General features: G+C 41.4%; 1 protein-coding gene and 1 long non-coding RNA gene across 3 annotated transcripts in view; one reads left to right on the top strand and one right to left on the bottom strand.

Moving 5' to 3' along the window:
- The window catches only part of LOC112542600 (uncharacterized), a 40,151-nt gene extending 24,142 nt beyond the window's left edge, over positions 1–16,009 (bottom strand). The window contains exon 1 of the long non-coding RNA XR_015797602.1: positions 15,841–16,009. This is a non-coding gene — a long non-coding RNA (uncharacterized LOC112542600). The remainder of the gene's footprint in view (positions 1–15,840) is intronic.
- ZFHX4 (zinc finger homeobox 4) overlaps positions 14,207–20,848 on the top strand; it is a 174,655-nt gene continuing 168,013 nt past the window's right edge. For both annotated transcript variants that reach the window (XM_088149216.1, XM_088149215.1), the window contains exon 1: positions 14,207–14,532. The gene's annotated coding sequence lies outside the window, so the exon portion shown is untranslated. The remainder of the gene's footprint in view (positions 14,533–20,848) is intronic.

Genomic DNA, 20,848 nt, shown 5'->3' with positions numbered 1-20,848 from the left:
TACTGTTACAGATGAACAAGAAACATCTCATACTAATATTTTGGAGAGATCCTCATTAAATGATAGTTAAATGTTTCATTACATGAGTTAAAACAATAAATGTTGTTTATATAAAACTGGAATTCTACTAGAGACACCACAGTACATGAAAGACACAGATGTTAATATAAATATGATTCCAAAAAGACCACTATTAGAGATAAATGCAAACAAGGATACTGAATGTGTAATAAAAATAGCATTTTATCTGTAATTAACAAAGTATTAAATATTTGCTAGAGAAAAACATTCTTGTCAAACAATATTTCTCAGAGGTTTTTTTTTAAAAAAAAATGAATTTCTTACCTATTGAATTTTCATATTTAATTCACAAATTTGAATGAGAAGAAATAAAAAGCCTGACATGATTCATACATTTATTCCTACAAAATTCATAGGACTATTCCTACAAATGAAAGGCCTGATTTTTAAAAATGTAATCACTATGACTAGAGGGTTATAAGAAACCCAAGAAATGCATTGTATCTTACACTTCTAGCAGTTAAAAATCTATTGAAAGGAGATACAAGTAGGTAATAGTTATAAACGTTATCCAAAGATAAATTTATTACAAAAGATTATATATCTTCTGCATGTTGCTACACATGAAATCATTTTATAAACTGTATTATTTTTAACTATTCTAGAAATGTTTAATATTAAACAGTCTTGAAATGTTTTATGGAATTTTTAGAATGCAAAGTCCTTTGTAACAGCTTTTTAAAAAATGCTAGGCATTAATCCTATGTGGTATATAATGCTGACATTCTTCTCTAACAAAATGTATGATTGCTTTAAAATAACCTGCTATCAAAGTATTTTATACAGAATTCCCCAAAGATATAGGAATATTCTTGCATGACTATCTTTTAGAACATTTCCACATTAACAATGAATTTTTAACTCAGCATTTTAATATTTCTAATTTCTTAAATAATATTTAGCTCAATTTAGTGTATATTTAAAATTCTTGCTCTGTTCAACTGCAAAGCAGAAAATTCCATACAATCATAAACCAACGATTGTAATCATTTAAATTCTTTACATTAAATATTTAGCCATGTGCATATCACCATCACATTGTGAAAGATTACAATGTCCCCCTTCTTTGTCTTTATTGTCTTTTACTTCTGCAACTGCTAAAATAATTTTGTAAAAGAGCAGATCAAACAGCAAAGAATAAATGTACACTAACCATATCATATCACATTGTTTCAGAAGGAATGTTAAAGAACATCTTGCAAATCTGTTTTTAAATCAGTGTCTACCCTCAGATGAGAATTTGGAAAAATGTATGTCTTCCCATCTTTAATATTTTGTTTAGTTGTAAATTGAAATCCTGTTTAATCCTGACGTAATACCATTTGGATTTAGAAATTGTATACTTTCATTGAGACAGTTTGAAGGTTGTCTCTGTGGATGCTGGTAAGTAATAATTTGAGTGGTAAAGGTATTATAATTTAGCCATCCATATTTCAGCACAATGTTTCTTAAAAGTACATTTCTATATTGGACTTCAAATTAAAGAAAACACATTAAGCATATTAGAAGTGATGAGATGTCTATTGTTACATTCTTTACAGCACAATTCTATACATGTTTTCTTACAAATAAATCTGATTACGATGAAAGGAACTTACTTCCAGGTAAAATGTATTTCAGTGCAACACTTAAGATTTGTTTTCATGTATATGTGATTTCAGGGGAAGGAAAAAAATGCTAGACTTTCCTGGATAAAGTATAATTCATAAAATTCCTCCCAAAATGCAATTTAATCCACATTTTTAAAAAATCAATACATAAAGAAATAAGAGTTGTTTTTGTGTGTGTAGGGGAGAGAAAGGTAGCATACATTAGATGAGGCAGTTTTTAAAAAGGCAGTTCCTAGATTATCCCTGAAAAGGGACCTCCTTGTTACATCGTTTCAGTCAGAATTTGGAGGATTACTTACTTGTATTATAATTTACAAGACATATTATGATACTTGGTTCAGAATTTTTTCAACTATAAAAGCCACCTGCCTTTTTTTAAAGGTCAAAAGCACTCATACTAAACAATTGCCAGGAAATCTGGGAAAAATTAATCAGCATTATTTCTCCACCAATTTCAAAGGGCTACTTCAACAGTGACAGGAAAAAAAACGCAACACATAGGCCAATTTAACCTGAGACATCATTTCTCTACTGTGTTTTCAACTCAGAATAGGCCTCAAAACCCTGCGGTTTGCACTTGCAGAGGCAATCGTCTACTATGTTGTTACTGTCATCCGGTCAAGAAGAAGCAAAGGCAGGATTTAAATGACTTTCAGCACCATTCACCAACTCCTAGAAATGACAGTACGTGGAACAAGTTAGATATTATCCCACCGCTTTAGTATCCGTGCAAACAGTGGCTTGCACTAGTGCCATTAAAAAGGCATTTATGCTGCACTTTTGAACTGGCCACTTGAAACTAACCCTTCAATAATTTCATAAAACAGATGCTTTGGTTCGTCGCAGGAATGAACTGGTGGGGATTTCTGACCTTTACCCCAGCAGCAAAATGTCTCAGCAGTTCAATTTAGGTGGAAAACATCATTTTGTTGCAGCTATTGTTAAACAATTAGAAGTCAGAAGCCCTTGCCGATTTCCTTTTTGTCTGCCCCAGATATCTACAGTGGGCTAGAGAGACAAAAGATGTATGACCCATTGTACGTACCATAGCTTACGTCCCTGCTCTGAAGCATGCCTGATTCTATTTCAGGGTGTTATTCTCGGGTAAGTGGACCTGGAGATGCAGGCTAAAGTAACTCAAATGCAAACATGCATAATACATGGATTGCCTTCTTTGCTGGCTATCAACTTTTACATTTTTCAGTAGAAAAATAATAATGTTCAGTAGAAAAATAATAAATAACCTCCTTCCTCAGTATAGTATTTGTTTCTCTTCTGCGATGTAATTATAAGCCAGTTACACCAAAGTAACCCCACCAAATTTAATGGCATTGACTCCCTACTAATATTGTTTGGGTTACAGCCTATTTAGAGATAGGAATTGCTCTAAGGCAAATCATCCCACTTAATGTCTCATGTGAGTAAATGCGACAAGCCCCAGAGTGCTACACACTTTCCATCTATAACTTACTCTGTCTATTCTGGAATAAATGGGTTCTGATTTGTACCCTCTTTTTGTGTCCTCAAACATGTGCCCTCTAAATCTAAAGTGGGCTGTTTAACTTACAGGTCATACTGCCAATGAGGAAAGTCATAATAACTCCAGTAGTGAATTAAATATTGTTACACACATATAAGGAAAGGGCATTATTACTGAAGAGGAGGGAGGGAGGGAGGGAGGGAGGGAGGGAGGAAGGAAGGAAGGAAGGAAGGAAGGAAGGAAGGAAGGAAGGAAGGAAGGAAGGAAGGAAGGAAGGAAGGAAGGAAGGAAGGAAAGAAAGACGGACCTCTTCTACAGATACTGGTAACGCCCATTTCCTTCCAAATATGCAGTATAATCCTCAATATATTTACTTAGAAACCTGGACTATTGGATTTAATTGAATTTACTCCCAAAATAAAAGTGTACATCACTGCAGTCTTAGATTTCAAAATCTACCTGCCATGATATTAATTTAAATAAAATATCCTAATGCATTCATTTCCTGAACTGAATAATTATGTATATAAATGCACAATTTACTCAGTTCCAGAAAAAGAAAACTTGCATCCAGTGAGACAAATAAATACTATAGGTACATTTCTTCCACAGTACAGAAGTATTATACATAAAGTACACAAAGAAAGCAGTATACTGACCTGGTTAATTATTAACCTACAAGCTGCAATCTATCTGCAACTCAAATCCTCTATACTGAGTTATGCATCTTAAATAGAAACATGTATGTGATCATTCAGTACCACTACTAATGCACTTTGCACATGGACACATGCAGCCTCTTTTTTTTTACTGTCATACTTTGAAACATATTCATCAAAAGTGCTCCATCAACCAAAACCCCTTGAAAAGAATGAGCAAGTTCTCATTCTACTCCACAAAACTTGGTTTTATTTAATTAACTGTAGCCCATCAGATCCTGAAAAAATTTGGAGGTTTTCTTTTTCTTTTTCTTTTAAATCTGCCATCGGGGAAGCATTAGCAACGCCAGAAATTAAAATGCTGGGAATAAGGAAGAGATGCATCTGATCTAAACCCATTTTGTCCAACATGCATTGCATCATGCAATATTGCTTTAGATAGGAGACCAAATTATTGGAGTGGATATATGGTACAGGCTATTATATAGCCTCTATTAAAACAAAATAACATTAAGTAATCAATTACCACAGCAGAGAGAAAACAAACTTCTGAAAAGTTAGTTGTTCTTGCAATCATAACTTATTACATATAACTAAACAAAGAAAGCCCTTTCAGCTTTTAGTTCAACATATTTATTTACTAAAATGTATAGCCTACCCACTTCCCAAGAGTCTTAAATCAGGGATGGACAAACCTGTTATCCTCCAGGTATTGCTAAATTACAAGCCCCAATAGTCCCAAACAGGTTGGTTGATATTGAGAAAACGTTGAGACCTTTAGTATAGCAACGTCTGATAGGCCTCAGGTTCCCCATACTTGTTTCAAAGAGAAGACAGATATACTGCCTGTGTTTGTACAACATGCTTATCCACTGTTCAGTGAACCATGCCTTATTCAATTAATCTGTATTTTACATTCATAGTGAATCCAAAACTAACCAGAGGAACTGAATCCCTGCAACACATTAGCCTAAGAAATGTTGATGGTTTGCAGTTCATCCAAAGACAGGCAACATAGATGTATAATAAAAATAGCCTGAATAGATATTTGCAAACTTCCAGCATGACATTCATTTCTCAGGTATTAAAGCATAGATTCTAATATATGTGCCATATAATGTCTTCTGCAGATCTCCCTTAGGTTATATATGTCACCTACAAGTCAAGTGGATTCTCCTCTTGGCCTTGGTGGTTTACCAGAGCCTCTCAGCTGAGCCCTCCACATATATCAAGAAAAGCTGCAAGTGACATTGGTGGCACTGAAAGTGGGACTTCACAGTCTCATATAAAACTACTTGAGAATAACTGTTACAGTATTATATTTCAGTGGATCAACATGTATTCATGTATAGGTGTGTGCTAGGAAAAACTTGTAATCTGTCCAGCGTATCAACGTATAAACATCTGCACTCATTATCTAACTTTCCATCCCCAATTCATTCTGAACATGCCAAGCATCTTACACTTACTCCCAGTTTGAACAGTAACTCCACATTTCATACTGACTGATGTTCTCAAGCTACTTCAGCCAGCCTGGCCAGTCTAACTGAACTTAAAGAGCAGCTGTAAAACTCTCGAAACTCTGAAACTACAGGTGAAGTCAACAGATGAACAAATAAGACCACCATGCTTGAGCCCTCATGGACGGACAAGACTGGCATTGCTAGCTTGGCATGAATTTTGATAGAGTCATTCAGCTGTGATAATGTTGGTTTCTTGGCCCTGTACCAGATTTAGCCATGCTGGTAAAGTGTGGCATTGGAATGGGAAGAGGCAGACAGAGGAGTTTCCACTGCAGTTCTCTCTGTCTCTCTGGTTGTGTGTGTGTGTATATGTGTGTGTGTGTATTTGTGAGGCAGAGAGAAATCAGAGTAGAGTAAGTAAAGAGAGCTGAGCTACAAAGTGAAATGCTTTTCTCAGAGCTGCCATGTTGTAACATTGACCACACCAAAGCCCTTTTTATTAACAAGGGCATGAGGCGGGGAAAGAGATGATAAAGGGGCCTAGATAATGGGCTTCCTAATTCAAACCAGAAGGGTAGAAATGAACTTCGTAGACCGCAAGTTTGCAAGCTGTGTTTTTATATAAGCTGATGGTGGAAAGGGAAATAAAAACTGGTTAACCTGGTTTAAGCACACACACACATAAAGGTTAAAGGCAAATGAGTATGTGTGTGTGTGTGTACATACATGTGCATGTGCAGAGAGGGTTCCTGCATTGAAGGCCTACAAAGCTTGAGATGCATTTCAATCTTTATTCCCACCTAGGAAAGACAGACCAGAGCAAAACCAAAATTTACAACTAGGTACAATGTGAATATTTGTGCAAAAACTGCAAAAGAAAACTACCTATTCCCTAGGGTCAAAGATCAAATGATTTATTTTCTCCAGAAGTTTGCTTCAAAATAACCCTCCAGTGATGACACCTTAGTTTCTTTCATATGGATGTGCAAGAAGTTACAGTTGGAAAGCCGAGAGCCTAATCTTAAACAGATTGGATCTATGGCAAATTCCAATGAATGATTTCAGATTTATTTGGGGTCAATGGCGGGGGCGGGGGGGGAGGTAGATGTATGTATAGTTGTAATCTGTAATCGGGGGAACATTTTCCAGGAAGAAAAACAATCCCATTGAACAGAGCGAGGCTTACATCTAAGTAAACCTGTTTGGGTCAAACAGACAACTGATTTAAATCCAGTGATATTGAGGAATTAGGCCCTTCCAGAGAGCGTAAGCTGGTTTGTAGGCTGATTCAAGGCATTTTAATATTTGTGGCTCATTGGCAATTTGAATCTGTTAATGTTTAGAAGATGAAATTTCTTGCCTTCCCTTCTGTCTCTCTCTCCTCCCCACCCCCAATATACCTCTGCCAAATACACACACACACATATACATTTACCACTGGCTTCTTTCTGTGTCTCCACGTTTTGCTACAAATAAATCTGCCTGAACGCCATGAGGCTGACTTCCAAGCTATCCTGTTTACAATAGTGGCACTGGGGATACCGGTTCTTATTTTATTCCCCATGCACTGTATATTTGTGGGTGTGCCTGTGCAATTGCTAGAATGAGAAGGTCCTGGGCATCGGCACTTGTGTTTCCTCACTGGGGACAGAGGCACTCTGCACATGCTGAAAGGCACTGTGTTATCACTTCTACAGCTGGTCACGCTTGGCATTTAAAGCAAATTTCTGCTGCCAACAAAAGTGGTGCCTCTAGGGTTCACCCCCACCCCACCCCAGGACTTGGTGGGGGGGAGGAAGAAACTTTGGCTGCGGGGGTGGAAAAGAGCCCTTCACTCGGGTGGCTCGCTGAGCAAGCTGACTGAAGAGAGGAGAAGGCAGAGGAATGGGAGGGTAGGCGCGGGGAGGGTGGAGGAAAGACGGAGGGAAGATCATGACAGGAACCGGTGGGGTAAGAGGAAAGCTACAGCCCCAGCAAAGGTTGGGGGGGGCGGGATGACAGAGATGCCATCGGGAAATTGGAAGGGAGAGACGGGGTGGGGGGAGGAATCGGGGGGCGGAGCCTGCCAGAGAAGTTCCCTGGACTCAGAAGATGAGCGGAGGCTGTGTGAGAAAGGGATGAGCTCAGGCGGAGGGTTAGGGTAGATTTCCAGAGCTCTTAGAGCTGATCGACCAGCCGCTGGAGTCACTATTCAACCCGAGTCCCAAACACACGCCTCACTAACTACTTTACAGCCACTTTCATTGATTTTCTTTATCAAATAAACATAATACCCGTTACAGCAACACTTCCTCTTCACGCAGCCTGAATGCCACAAGCTCCGATTGCTGCGTGGCTCGAGATGCAACTCTTCCTCCTTATTCTTTTACTTAAATAGAAAAATATATTATGCTGGCTTCTCTTCCCCGAGACCTGGAAAGCGCAATAGGGGCCACATCAGTGGATTCTTTAGAGGGAGGGGATCCCTGTTTTCAGTCTCAGTCACCTCCTCCCAGCCCACAGTATAGGCACACATTTGTTCCTGTAACTCAGATGGAGCTGGCGTATTTACATACTTATTTTTACAAATATATAGTAACTCGATTGAAAGGGCAACGCTTTCGGTGAACATGGGCCAGAGTCTTTTTTGATAGCGGAGGAAATTAGCATAACTTTAACAATCACCCCTAAAATTGTCAGTCTAGTTGAAAATGTCAGTTTTCAAGTCAATTTCTCTTAATAAACTGTTTTCCTCCTAAAACTAGCTCCTCTGGAGCTGCTCTGAATCAGGTTTTCTATATATGTCAAAGGGCTGTTGAATTATTCATTATTATAATTACTATCATCATTGTCATTATCCCTTTCCATGTGGAAATAATTTTATTATCGTAATTTGATATCTAAAGAATTTCCTGTTAGTCGTTTGATAATTTTTTTTTTCTCCTCGGAACATAAAAGTTTTGCTAGAAATGAGAGGGAAATGTTTTTAAATGTCTTTATGTTTACCATAGATTTCCGTTTATCTAATCGATCAGGATGCCAATAAATCGATTAAAGGTTTAGTGTTTTACAAACAACCGTTTTGTGCTTTTTGATTTTATGTTTTGAGTGAATTTTCTAAAGCCAGTTCTTCATCTAATCGTTTGCTTATCCAAACCCTGTTATTCCATCCTTTTTATTATTTGCACTTGCAATTTAAAGTGCATCTAATGAGGGGGGGGACCTATAAATAAGAAGAACTAATCGGGTTAGATGACTTGATGCCCGAGGTTCACGTATTTATGCAAAGCCCTTTAAAATCTTGGTGAATTATATGCGATCATACAGTGATTGCGGAATATTAAATTAAACTTAGATAAATCCGCATTGAAGGAGGCAGCACCCAATCCTGAATTTATTTCCCATTTTCTATAACAGCATCACTGCACTCCTCTCTTTGCAATGACAATGTGCCAAATCTGGGCATTTTGAAAAGATTTTCCATATGCTTTAACTGGAGACTGATAGACAAAGACGACAAGGAGATGGTCTTTTTCCTCAAGAGGTATATTTTCTTTAACTTTTTCATCAAGCTTTTCTGATTGCCATTATTTTCAGCCAAAATTTGAAAATCACTAGAAGGTTGGGGGTCTTTGGGGGCCCCCATTTTCTCCGTTTTTACACCTCGTAATCAGTTCTTCAAGACTGGAGTTTCAGTTAGCCTTTTGACGCAGAACTGTAAGAATGATCATTTCTCTACCTTGGCGGATAACATTTTGGAGAGAAAGCATTGATTGATTTACTTTTCGGTTACTGCTTTTGTAATTAAATATGGTTTAAATTATCTTCTTTTTTCGGTAAGTCAGATCAGATGTTGCTTGCTGGAGGCTTTCCTTTAACGGTACTTTTAATTTATGTGTAGTTTATGGGGACAATACAAAGGTGGTGGCTTTTATTTAGTTGTAAAATCTACACGTTTTCTTTGGAAAACTTGGCTCCTTGGGCAAAAATAACTTTTTGGTTGGATACTTTATAATCACGGTTTGCCGCAGAGGTAACTTAGCATATTGCCTTAAACAACAAAAAGTCCTATTTTACTGGCACTGCGAACTGTTGGATTTGGGTATCGACTGACTCTCTTGTCTGTTCACTAAGGGATGGGGAGGCTGATGCCTCCCCCCCCCCTTTCTCTCCCTCTCTCCCCCCTTTTCGGGATTTTAGCCTTTTCTTTTCCGTTGGTTTCTTCGCCTGGCTCTTTCTGTCTCTCTCTCTCTCCCCCTTCCCTTCCCGTCTCCCCGCCGCCCTCTCCGCAGAGAAGGTGAACCGCTTCCCTGGGCCATCCTCACTGCGGAAAGGCGCCTCTGGAGCCATCCGGAGGGCCGGCCGTGCTCTGGGGAAGGACGGGGTGGTGGGTAAGCGCTCCATGCCCGAGATTTGTCGGAGCGCTAGCTAGCCAAGGGCCGGCGAAGTTGGGGAATTGCTATTGTTTGCGGCTCGTCCTCCCGGCTGTTTGTGTTTATAAAGACGAGGGCGGTTGCCGGGAGGGGAGGCAGGTCAGCCCTGTCAAAGCGCTGACCTCGGAAGACCAGAGGGCGCCGGCTCCTTCACCCACCGCTCCCGGGGCGTGTGGCTGGGCGAGGAGAGAGGAAACGAGCGCGCGCGCGCGCCCGCGGCTTTCCCTTCCCCATCCAAGCCAAGAAGCTCAGGTTCAGGGTATTTAAAGCCTGCGGAGACTCCGGGAAGCAGCTGAGGAAGCGCTCTGCTTGCTTTAAGGCTCCCGAGGAGAGGAAACGCCAGCCAGCCAGCCAGCCAGCCTGCCTGCCTGCCTGCCTGCCTGCGAAGCTTTTTTTTTTTTTTTTTTTTGCGTGGAGGTTGGGATGCGGGTGTTTTGGGTGTGGGGGAAGTGCAGTCCAAGCAGCCACGACTGCCAACACATGCACACGCACACACAAAGCCGATCCGGGGGTGTCCCTCCCTTCCCAGGCTAAGCTGGATCGGGATGCCTGGCCTGGTAGAACTGGACTGGCCACTCTCCAGCCCCAGCCCTCGCCCCGCGGCTTCCCCCGAAATTCCGGGCCGAACCCGGGGACGGGGACTTCGCGGTTCGTCTCTGTTTTGCTAGAAAGAGCCACCAAGCCCCAGAGACGTGCCCTTCGCCGGGCTAAAGGCTTGGCGGAGGTTCTTTGCAGAAAACCACCCTGGCGATCCTCGACGTCTTGCCACTGGGTCGGCTTCCCTGCTCCCCGGAAGGTCCTGAAAACTGCTCTCGGTTTTTTAAAGGGTGGTTTGAAAACGAAGTTGCTGAGTTAAACAAAAATGTTAGTTAACATACTGCCTTTGTCAAATAGCCCCCGGGAGGAAAAGAGATAACAGAAAGGCAGAGGAAGGAGGGGGTCTCGGGATCTGAAAGTGTCTGTAGCTTAGATAAAGGGGTCTCTAACACTGAGATCTTGTAATACCTCGCTTCAAACTGAGCTCATCTGTAGACTTAGGGGACGCTTTCAAAAGGCACGGATCGTCTTTCCCTTGGGCGAGAGAGAGGGAAGGGGGAGCCCGGCCATTTATTAGGGAATTATGGCGGGTTATTAAAAAGAGAGGAGATTGTAATTATGTATATCCTCCTCCTGGCCCTGTACGTCCCTAGCACAGGTTTGGGAGATGCAGTACGAAAGTCTCTCGGTTGCCCTGGCACGCTCTTTGTCTGAAAGAATGAGTGGCCGGAGCTGGCTCTTATACCCTTGCTCAAAGTCTGTTTCGCTCAGGGGCGTGGGGGTGGCATCCAAAATCGGATGGTCTGTTTTCCCATACATGTGAAATACAACGTCATTAACTCTCTTTTTCTCCCTGCTTGGAAGATCCTGCTACTTTCTCCCCCCCCCCTTTTTGGGAAAATCTCCCCCCCACACACACACACACAAGTATCAGGGTGGGTTGCCCTAAGAGGTTTCCCTTGGAGCTGTGCCGTAGGGACCAAAGAAAAGGAACTGAGAGGTTAGACGGAGGTCTTGGGCGATCAGCTGAGCAAGCAGCCTGGAACGGAAAGGAAAAAGGCTTGGAAAAGCTGGCCGAGCTTTTAGGGGAATCCTCTCGAAACAGTCAGGTCTCCTACTTCCCAGCCCTCGGGTGCTCCTGGCTGATTCCCCCTGCCCTGCCCTGCCCTGCCCGAACCTCACTTTGCTATTATCACACGCACACGCACGCACACACACATACACAACCTGTGCTGCCTTTCGGAATTAACCTTCTTCGATTTTTTTTTTCCTAGCTACGTGGCAATCTCCGGGTTTCTTCTAAACTGTTAGGATCCCTGAGTGCCTTTTCCACCTCGATCTCTACTAGTTTAGGGAAAGCTGAGGACTGAAAGTAGACAGATGAAAAGGAGATGAAGAGTGAGGTTGGTGCGAAACAAAAACACGGAAAGAAAAAAAAAATAGAAGTGGACTCTCCTGTTTTCATTTCCTGCGGGTACCCCTTTAGCTTGGGGGGGGGGGACCACCAAAACATTGTTCAAAAGGAGCTACAGTACGACGAGGGCAAGGAAGACATTTGCATCAAGCATGTCTTGTACGATCAACTGGGTATGGAAGTTTCTAATAACATTGCCTTTTAAAAATAGACAGAACCTATTAAAAGAGGATTTTTGCCAGATCAGGTTTCCATATACTTCTGCTATGCAAACTGTTTTATTTCTTCACTTGAGTTGGAACTAGAAGAATTATACTGAGCTGATTCTTCAGCAGACTGGATTTAATTGTGTCCTGGGCTAGGAAATGGACTGGTACACTCTAGATGTCCTTTACTTCCTGGTCAATGTATCCTGCAACCTGATTCTCCCTTCTATTTCAAAAAGAGCCAGAGACCTCTTTTCCATAATCCCAGAAATGACTGAAAATGGGGGTTGGGAAATGTATTGTTAGCCTCAGTGGTCCCTCTCTGTAAACAAGGACGGGGCTGTCACTTCCTTCTTTTGAATCTAGCTTTATGATAGGAATACACACAATATGTGCATATCATGTACAGTTTTATTTTATTGAGAAGTAGATCTAATTCTCAAGCAAGATCAAGTTACTCTTCAGGAAAACTCCTATGATGTTCTGTCATTAAAACTACATCTTAAGTGCAAAGACTATTTTTTTTAAAAAATCTGGATGTCTTTGCTTTGCCCTCTTTTCTAGGAAGAGTCATTATATTTTGAGTTGCCCACAAAGAACTGGATGTCCAAGTGGGCATATTTCCCATTCTCCAGGATCTTAAAACATCTCTTTTTGTACCACGCCTCCCTATCTTTGGCCTATGTGGTGTCTCTGCTGGCAAGCCTTTTATTCATCTTCAGGTGGAAATTTCCCTTTTAGCATTAGCTTTAGGATTTGCCAGGTGTTGCTGTATATCGGATGGTACAAGGCCCCTAAAAACAGCATATTTATACCTTGTTTTTATGAGGAATTGTGTTAAACCTTTCTGTCGTATTAAGTTCTTAAGGCCTAAGACAAGAATTTAATATGCACCCCAGGAATCAGGAATTACAGAGACCCATCAACTGGAAAGTTATTTTCACCTGCATAGGGTCTTTGAGATTATAAATATCATTTATATTTAAGTATTACTTACCAACATTTTTGGCCTTTTTGTTTCTGTAATATCATTTGGACAGGGGCAGGTGTCCCTATGGTGTGTTTGGATGCACTTTGAATAGAGATGATTTTTAATCTTCAGTGGGGAATATTTAAAAGTATCTTGATTTCTGGTTTTAGTTAATTATATTTTAATGAAAGTGTCACTCATATTCACATCACATCTGTAGTATTAGGTTAAGATAATTAGATTTTCAAATGAGAAGCAATCTCCATCCCTTGCAGGAGAAGATTTCTAAGACATTCTTATTTATAATGGCATCTACGCGCTATCGCCTATGCCTTCTTTTTTCATATGTTTTCAATATCTTTACCAAACCTAAGAACACATATACTTCTTTTTTTCTGCTCCTATAGGGGAAAAAAGTATTTGTGCTGAAAATAGTTTTTGCTTTGTTGAATCTGTTTACTGTTGCTATTACACATTAAAAATACTGTTTGCTATTATAAACTTACTTTTGTTGAGCAGTTGGACCAGTTACCCCAGGGAGATTAAACTGCCATAGGTGTGTGCAATAATGCATAGTCTTAATATGTATACATTGCTACAGTTATTAGACACAGTATCTTTGTATGTACAGTGGGGTGTGTGTGTGTGTGTGTGTGTGTGTGTGTGAATAAAGCCTCAATAATATGTAAATGATTCTTTAAGGCTGAAAGAGCAAAAATTTCCGTCTCAGCCTTACTTCCTTTCCATACAGAGGCACATTCCACATTCATTATCCAAAGCATATTTTCTTCTTAAAAAAAGAGAGAGAGAGAGAGAGTGGGGGGGGGGGGAGAGAAGAGAGAGAAAGAAAGAACTTCCCTGGTGGGAGGAATAATTAATTTGCACCCATATCTTTTCACATTCCTGAGCAGTTAAGAAGAGCAAATCTTCTTTCCTACCTCTCTGCCTCTTCTCTCTGCCTTGCCGTCTCTCTCTCTCTCTCTCTCTCTCTCACTTTCTCTCTCTAATTTCCCCCAGCCATCTATTTGTGTGTCTGTGCGTGTGTGTGTGTCTGTGTTACTAATGAAGTTTGCAGACTTGTGTTTGTGTCCGTGAAGCTGCTTTCCTACTGCCCGTTCTGCTTTGGGGCCAGTGGTGTGGCTCCCGCAGTCCCTGCGAGTCCCCAGCAGCAGCGGCAGCGACAGTTAGTCCGCGCTGCGCGTCATTTGCAGTCTGGAGAATGTTGATCACCTCGCTAATTACACCTCTCTCTCTTCTCTCTTTCTCTCCCCCCCCTCGCTCTCTCTCTCTCTCTCTCTCTCTCATTCCCAGAGTGCATATCGGGAATAGACACACAAAGACATGCGCACTCAACTTAATCAGCCATTTTTTTAAACAGGGCTAAAACGATAATAATTAGCAGAATAAAGACATATCGGATTTTCATTTCCTTTCCTCCTTTTCCCAACCCCTTCACAACCAAACAGCGAGACCGCGGTCGCCACTTGCTTTAACAACTCCCGGACCCCAAAGGACCGCTCCATGCCCCCACTTCTTGCTCATTTTTATTTTCACCCAATAAAGTTGGAGGATTATTTTTTTTTATTATTATTTTTAATGAACCTTCTGTCGTTTACTTGGATGTGATCAGCTGTTAAGTAAATAAAGCAAACAAAACAGAGAGGCGAAGATCCAGTAAGAACTGCGAGGGGAAATGGAAAGTAAGTTTTTTCTTTAACTTTTATTGAGTAGTTTGTGTTAAATTTAGGTCGAGTATCGATTATCTTTCCAAGCTGATCTTGCACAATCTTTGATATTTCGCTCTCGCTCTCTGCCTGCCTCTTTCTCTCTGTCTCTCTCTCTCTCTCTCTCACACACACACACACACACACAAACGCACGCACACACACTCCCATCCCCTGATCCTCTCTATCTCTCCCTTTCTCACCCCCCTTTTCTCCCTCTTTTCTCGTTTTTAGGTGCCGCTTTAGGGGAGGAGGCGTCCTTCTCTTTTAAATTCCGGGAGGGTGGGGTGGGGATACCCATTTTTTTTTGAGATTGTAACTTTTGGATTAAGTGTGGAATCTTTAACATTTGGTAGAAGACAATATTTTTTTGTACTGCATGTGGGGGGATGTGTGTCTTTTTAAAACCGACCTGGGAAACGGGTTTCTTTGAGCTACGGCACGGCTGTCAAAAGTCTTTGCCTATTCGTGTTCCCTCTCCCGCCCCCCCCCCCCCGTTTAACCCCGGATTCCAGAGCGCGACGCCTCTGGGGAAAGTTTAGGGTGCTTTGGGGGTCAGGGCTCCTGTCTGGCTTTGGCGCTGAGGGGTGCGAGTGCCGGTGGGACGGAGGGGCCCCCGTCTCTGCGGGTGTGCGCGCGCGTGCTTTCGAGGTGGGGTGCTGGCATTTGCAGCAGCCGGGCTGGGCTCCCGCCGTCGCTGGCTGGCAGCGGAGACGAGCCCGCTAGAGGAGCGGCTGCTGCTTTCCCGGGGCGCCACTTTCTAGCGCGCGGCGCCCTGGCCGGACCGGGCTGCCTGGTCGCCGGAGGGGCTGCTCGGCTGGGGAAGATTCGGCCGGCGCTTCCCTTTGTGAAAAGGCAGCCGGCGCCCTCCTCCTCGGCTGGCTTCCGCTCCTTCCTCCCCTTCTCTCTCCCGCGTGGGGCTCCGGCGTTATTTTAATCGGATTTGTGCCAAGAAAATTATTATTATTTTTATATATATATATATTCTCTCTGTCTGTCTCTCTCTCTGTCTCTCTCTCTCTCTGTCGTGCGGAGTGTGAGACAAGTACTTCCCTCGACCTGTAATGCAGCGGCGCCGAGGCTCCTTTCCGCGCATACATCCCTTCGCACGGCGGCTAAGGGAGGCGCGCCTCTGCGTCCCCCGCCTGCCTTGCAACCTTGCCCTCGCCTGTAAACATGGGGATCGGAAACTTTGCGCCCCCCGTGCCCCCCGCCCCCTTCCCTCCTGCGCCCCAGCCCTACCCCTCGCCCCCCAAACAGACGCTGCTGTATTCCTTTTGTTACCTGCCAGCTGGAGGGGGAGGGGGGTCTCGGGCTCCTCGGCTGCTCGGGGCACTGGGCCCAGCCGAGAGAGGAGGCTCAGACAGCCGGATTCAGCCTTCGCGAAGGTCCCGAGGAGGCTTTTTCGCTTCCATTCAGTAACACACACCCTCCTCCTCCTCCTCCTCCTGTTCTCCTCCTCCTCCTCCTCTTCTTCCACCTTAGGTACCAAGGCATACATCGCAAACATTACACCCCCCTCCCGCCCTCCCCACCACCACTGCCACCAAAAAAAAAAAAAAATCAGTTCAACCAAAAGACAACTTGCCAAGCAGAAGATGGTGGATTTACACTGAGGCAGACCCCGCAGGGTCAGGCAGGAAGTCTGACTGTTCCTCTATCTGACAGTTGCATTTCCTCTCCTTCATTCTGATCGCCTTTTTCATATTATTATTAACCCTGTTCCATTTTAATCAAGGATCGGGTAGCTGGAAAAGAGAGGGAGAAAAAGGCAGAAGGAAAAAAAAAAATAAAAAGGTGGGGGGGAGAGGAGAGTTGATGATTTTGAAGGTGGATAAATCTCTCTTATATTTATATTTGAAATTGTGATTCCCCTTTGGAAGGATTTCCAGTGGCTGGATCCTTAGGAGCGGTGGTTGAAGAGCAGATGATAGTTTATTCTGTCTTTGAGAGTTTGGTGGATGTCTAAGTGGATGGATGAAAGGAAGAGGTAGTGAGCGGCAGCCTTGGAAGCCCTGCCTGTTGTTGGTTAGGTTGAGGCAGACACTTGGCTGCGATTGGGAACACCACTGTGACATGGGCATCGATCGCTTCCATTGAGAGCAATGCAAAAACACAGCCTGGGTATGTAACACTCTCAGTGCCATCAACCCTTGTTTTACTTTCTATTTACTGACAAAACTGACAGGGAGAAGGGACTTTGCTTTTGGAAAGCCAGAGAGGAAAGGGGGAGAATGAAAATACTACAAATGAACAGGGTTGAAGGGTTGGAAAAGGAAAAAAAAAAAGAGACTGTTTAAATATAATCATTTTGTTTCATACTTTGGACTCTGGACTTTGAAATAGTTTCCTTTTCTGCAGTGCGATTTTAGCAAAGGAGAATACAACTGGAGCTGTGTGTGTGTGTGTGTGTGTGTAAAATAGTTGTGGGGAGGACTGTCTGCTTGTGGGGAGGACCGTAAGACAGTTTCAAGCAGTAGGAAGGCATACCAAGATGAAAGATGGCTAGCCAGCTGTTTTAACCTCTTGCACCTGGCTTGAGTGCAGAGGCTCCCTCGGATTATTCAGTGAGCCTAGCTGAATATTCATACTCCAGGATCTACACACTGTGGCTGTAGCATCCCATTGGCATTGCTTTGGGCTTTGAAAGCTTTCTGGAAGGCAAACATGTATTCAGTTTTCCTTCTTATGGGAATGAACATATAAGGTCAATTAAATAGAAGGCAATGGTCATAAATCTTCAAAAATGAAATCTACTCAAAGAACAAAGAAAGGTCAAATAAACCATCTGTATAAGTCACAGTAATAGTAGTGGTAGTACCTGCTTGGTAGGTTTAGGAATGATACTAGCTTGTTTTCTAAAATGCAAGTGGTAGGAAAAAGTATGTATCCCTTGAATCTTTTAAAATAGACACAAGGTTGTGCTTCTATAGCAAAATATTTTATTGTTCATCAACAGGGACTATGTAAAGAAGTGCTGAGAAAATCACTGTTTAATATTGCAGAATTTACTGCTTCCACTCTGACCATGAGCCTAAATTTACACAATGAAATTTGATTATCTCTAATAACAGTATTAGATCCTGCACTGGATGGATGAGAATTGAGGTGGTTTTGTTGATTGCAAGGGTTTAATGTTGCATTTCAGAATCTGATGTGGTTTAGCCTTCCTTCCATTAACTGGAAAACCCCTGAGGTTTTACAATTATTTCTTAAAGATAATACATTTAAGATTGCATTGGTAGGCTGGAGAAAAGTCATATAGGCAAGAAGGGAAGCCCTTAATAACTCTTGAGATTCAGACATGTTCAGCAGTTAGATTGGCTCTGACTTCAGCAAGGGTCGACAATGTGTCATTTCCATGAAGCCAAATTGCCCTCTGCCTATATGATATTAATGTGCAAATCAATATTTCAGGGATTAAATTTCCCTTCTTCATTTTTTATGGTTTCTACCTCAATAAGTCTCAAGTCTATTAGAAGAGGCTGGATGATTTAAAATCCTTCACTGCAGAATGGCTTGTTGTAGCCTTGTTTCACATACCATTTTGGGATTTTTGCTCTAAAAGACTAAAGGCATGGCAAAGAAGTTGATAGTCAATATAGGGACATGCGCAATACTGTAAAGCCTTTTTTCAATATAGAGATAATAAGGTATTGAATATATACATTTATATGATATATTCATTTATATGATATATACATTGTACTGCTTTAAAAATATTGTGTTAATCCCTTATTGATTTATTCTGGAATCAATTGAGGCTCTTTGCTTGTTTGTGATTTGTTAGCATTCTGATGCTTTTTCCAATAGCATGCTTGGATTATTTTGCATTGAGTATTCTTTAGATCTTTGAAGACTGTCTAAAAATAAGATTTTAAGTGAATGAAGCTAAGTGATATAAAAAGTAAGCTATTGTGCCTGAGTGATATTAATTGTATCATATTAATTAACAAAGGGACCTTTTAGTAAGATATTAGCCTTTTAAGTGGCCGTGCATTGGTGGTGTTGCATTAAAAGAGGTCTTTTGAATATTTATGATTAGATTGAAAAAGGATCAAGGAGGAAGCTATAGATGGCTGAAAATTTAGGTCACACACAAGGTTGCGACTTTATCACATTTTGGAAAGGCCCTTCGCTCTATCATTTTGATGGTGTTTTATAGCCTCAGACCATCTGGGCCGAGTTCCGCACAGCTGCATGGATTTTGTCTGCGATAGAACATTTTTTCCATTCGGTGTGAAATGTTCCTTCCTAAAAATGTATACCAGACTTACTTAATTTGGTCTTTTAAAAGAAATGCATATGAAAAAAGGACAAAAGACTCTTTAATCTCTGCAAGCTGTTTGCTTTTCTTCAAGCTTCCTGTCTGTTTGGGTTTGAAAAGTCATGTTTATTGAGGAGATGTTTCTGAGGTGTGACATTAAAATAATATATGGGGTTTTTTTGGAGGGGAGATGTCTGATTCCTGCTCTTCTGCCTGCCTGTCAAAACACAGTTAATCTACTCTTATTTACAATTAATCTCAATAAAATTAATCTTAACTGTGCAATAGTCAGTGGCTTAAAATATCTAATTATATTCAATTAACTGCTGTCATAGTAATTAACACTGCTTAATTGCTTCAGCATATATTTATGTAAAGCTCATTAGTTCCTGGTTGCTCTTTTTTCCTGTCCTCATTCCTTTTTTATTGCTGTCATACCACTGACATCAGTCTAGATTTGTGTGTGTGTGTGTGGTGTATGTGACAATTCCAAACTTTCACGACACAGCAGTGACAATTAATGAATCGGCAACCTTTTATTTAGCTGAATGTTAAATCTTTTAGTAAGCTTTGAAGCAAGATAGTAGTGATTGTGGTAGCATTTTTGAAAATAATTTTTGTCTTTGTGGATGGAAATAGGAAAAGTCAGGTTAAGCCCTGTATTTAGAAAGGAAGAGGTTTTCTTGCATCTGCCTTGGGGCTGTACCCACAAGGCAGGGTTTCCTTCTTCCCGATTATTCAAAGGGTTAAAGACTTGGCCAGGGTTCAAATTGAAAAATGCCCAGGGAAAGTGCCTGCTGAAGATGTACAGATTTCATATAATTAGGGCTTAATTATATTAACATATGCAAATTGTCAACTCAGGAGCTTGTTGAACTGGCATAGATCAGTCTGGGACAATTGCCGTATTGTCTGAGACAATAATGGATTTCAAGTTGGTTTGGGGAAACACATAACTAGCTATCTAATTTAACTCATACCATGGTGAAATTTCATTAGTCTCCATGGAGACTGGTTTAATTGTGCTGACTAATGTTCTGGGGTGTAGAATGTCTTAAAAAGAAAATGTTGTTTGCCTAATCCACCTTACAATGACACTTGTTTGTACATGTTTCCTTTGTGTGATAATTTGCATATGCAAATAAATAGTTTCTCAGCCCCCATTTGTCATGGCTGTTCATTACCCATGAAGAGGACATTGTTACTAGGCTGTTACTGAGTCTCCCAAGACAGGATAGTGTCAACCAGTCCAGCTACATTCTTTCATAATTTGTTTCTGATTAATAGACCAGAGTGAGGCTCATTCTATTCAAGCCTCGGGAAAGAGAAGGTCAGTTCTGCCACAGAAAGGAGTTTCCGCAGCAACTAACCCCCCCCCCCCCCCACTCCTCGTCTCTCCCCTTTTCTTCTTTGGCTTAACAGAATCATATTTAAAATAATGCATTCTGGCTCTAAGGAGAATGTCCTCTAATAATCTCTGGTTTCCTCAAGCAAAAGATAGAAAAACAAAAGAGATTCAGGTTTTGGAATATTAATCCTGTTTTTGACAGAAAGGTAAACTGATATAATTGCTTTTCAGTGGAAGGAATGGGGGTTTATAGAAGTGTGAAAGCATCGGAAAGGATTAGCATTTTTTTGCATAATGAAAAGCTCTGCTGAATAGGGCACTGAATGGTTGACTGAATGACTAAGATGAAAGGAAGACGAAAATGCCAGCTTCTCTTTCTCTCTCCTCTGCTCAGCTCACCCTAAAGTTATGTTTGTCCAAGACTTGAGAAAACAAGCAGAAGCTCAGATTTCAGCAACTTTATAAAATGCCTTGAATTTTCATCATCAAGCTGATGAATATGTATGTAATGATGCAGCTAGAAGATGATAGACCCAGGTTTGTATGTCATAGAAATACTACAGGCTAATCAGGTATTGACTATTGGGTATTGAATCTCCTCAGTGTTTTGTGGGAAGAAGAAGAGTTGAAAAAAAAAATCAAGCAAGAAAAATAAATGGAAGTCAGGTAGTCTGGAG

Source organism: Python bivittatus, unplaced genomic scaffold (genome assembly GCF_059951505.1).
Source record: "Python bivittatus isolate LINGU-HERP-01145 unplaced genomic scaffold, Pbiv_v1 ctg000590_np1212, whole genome shotgun sequence".
NCBI classification, from domain to species: Eukaryota; Metazoa; Chordata; class Lepidosauria; order Squamata; family Pythonidae; genus Python; species Python bivittatus.
The sequence above is the reverse complement of the archived record's forward strand: the minus strand, read 5'-3'. Positions and strand labels throughout refer to the sequence as shown.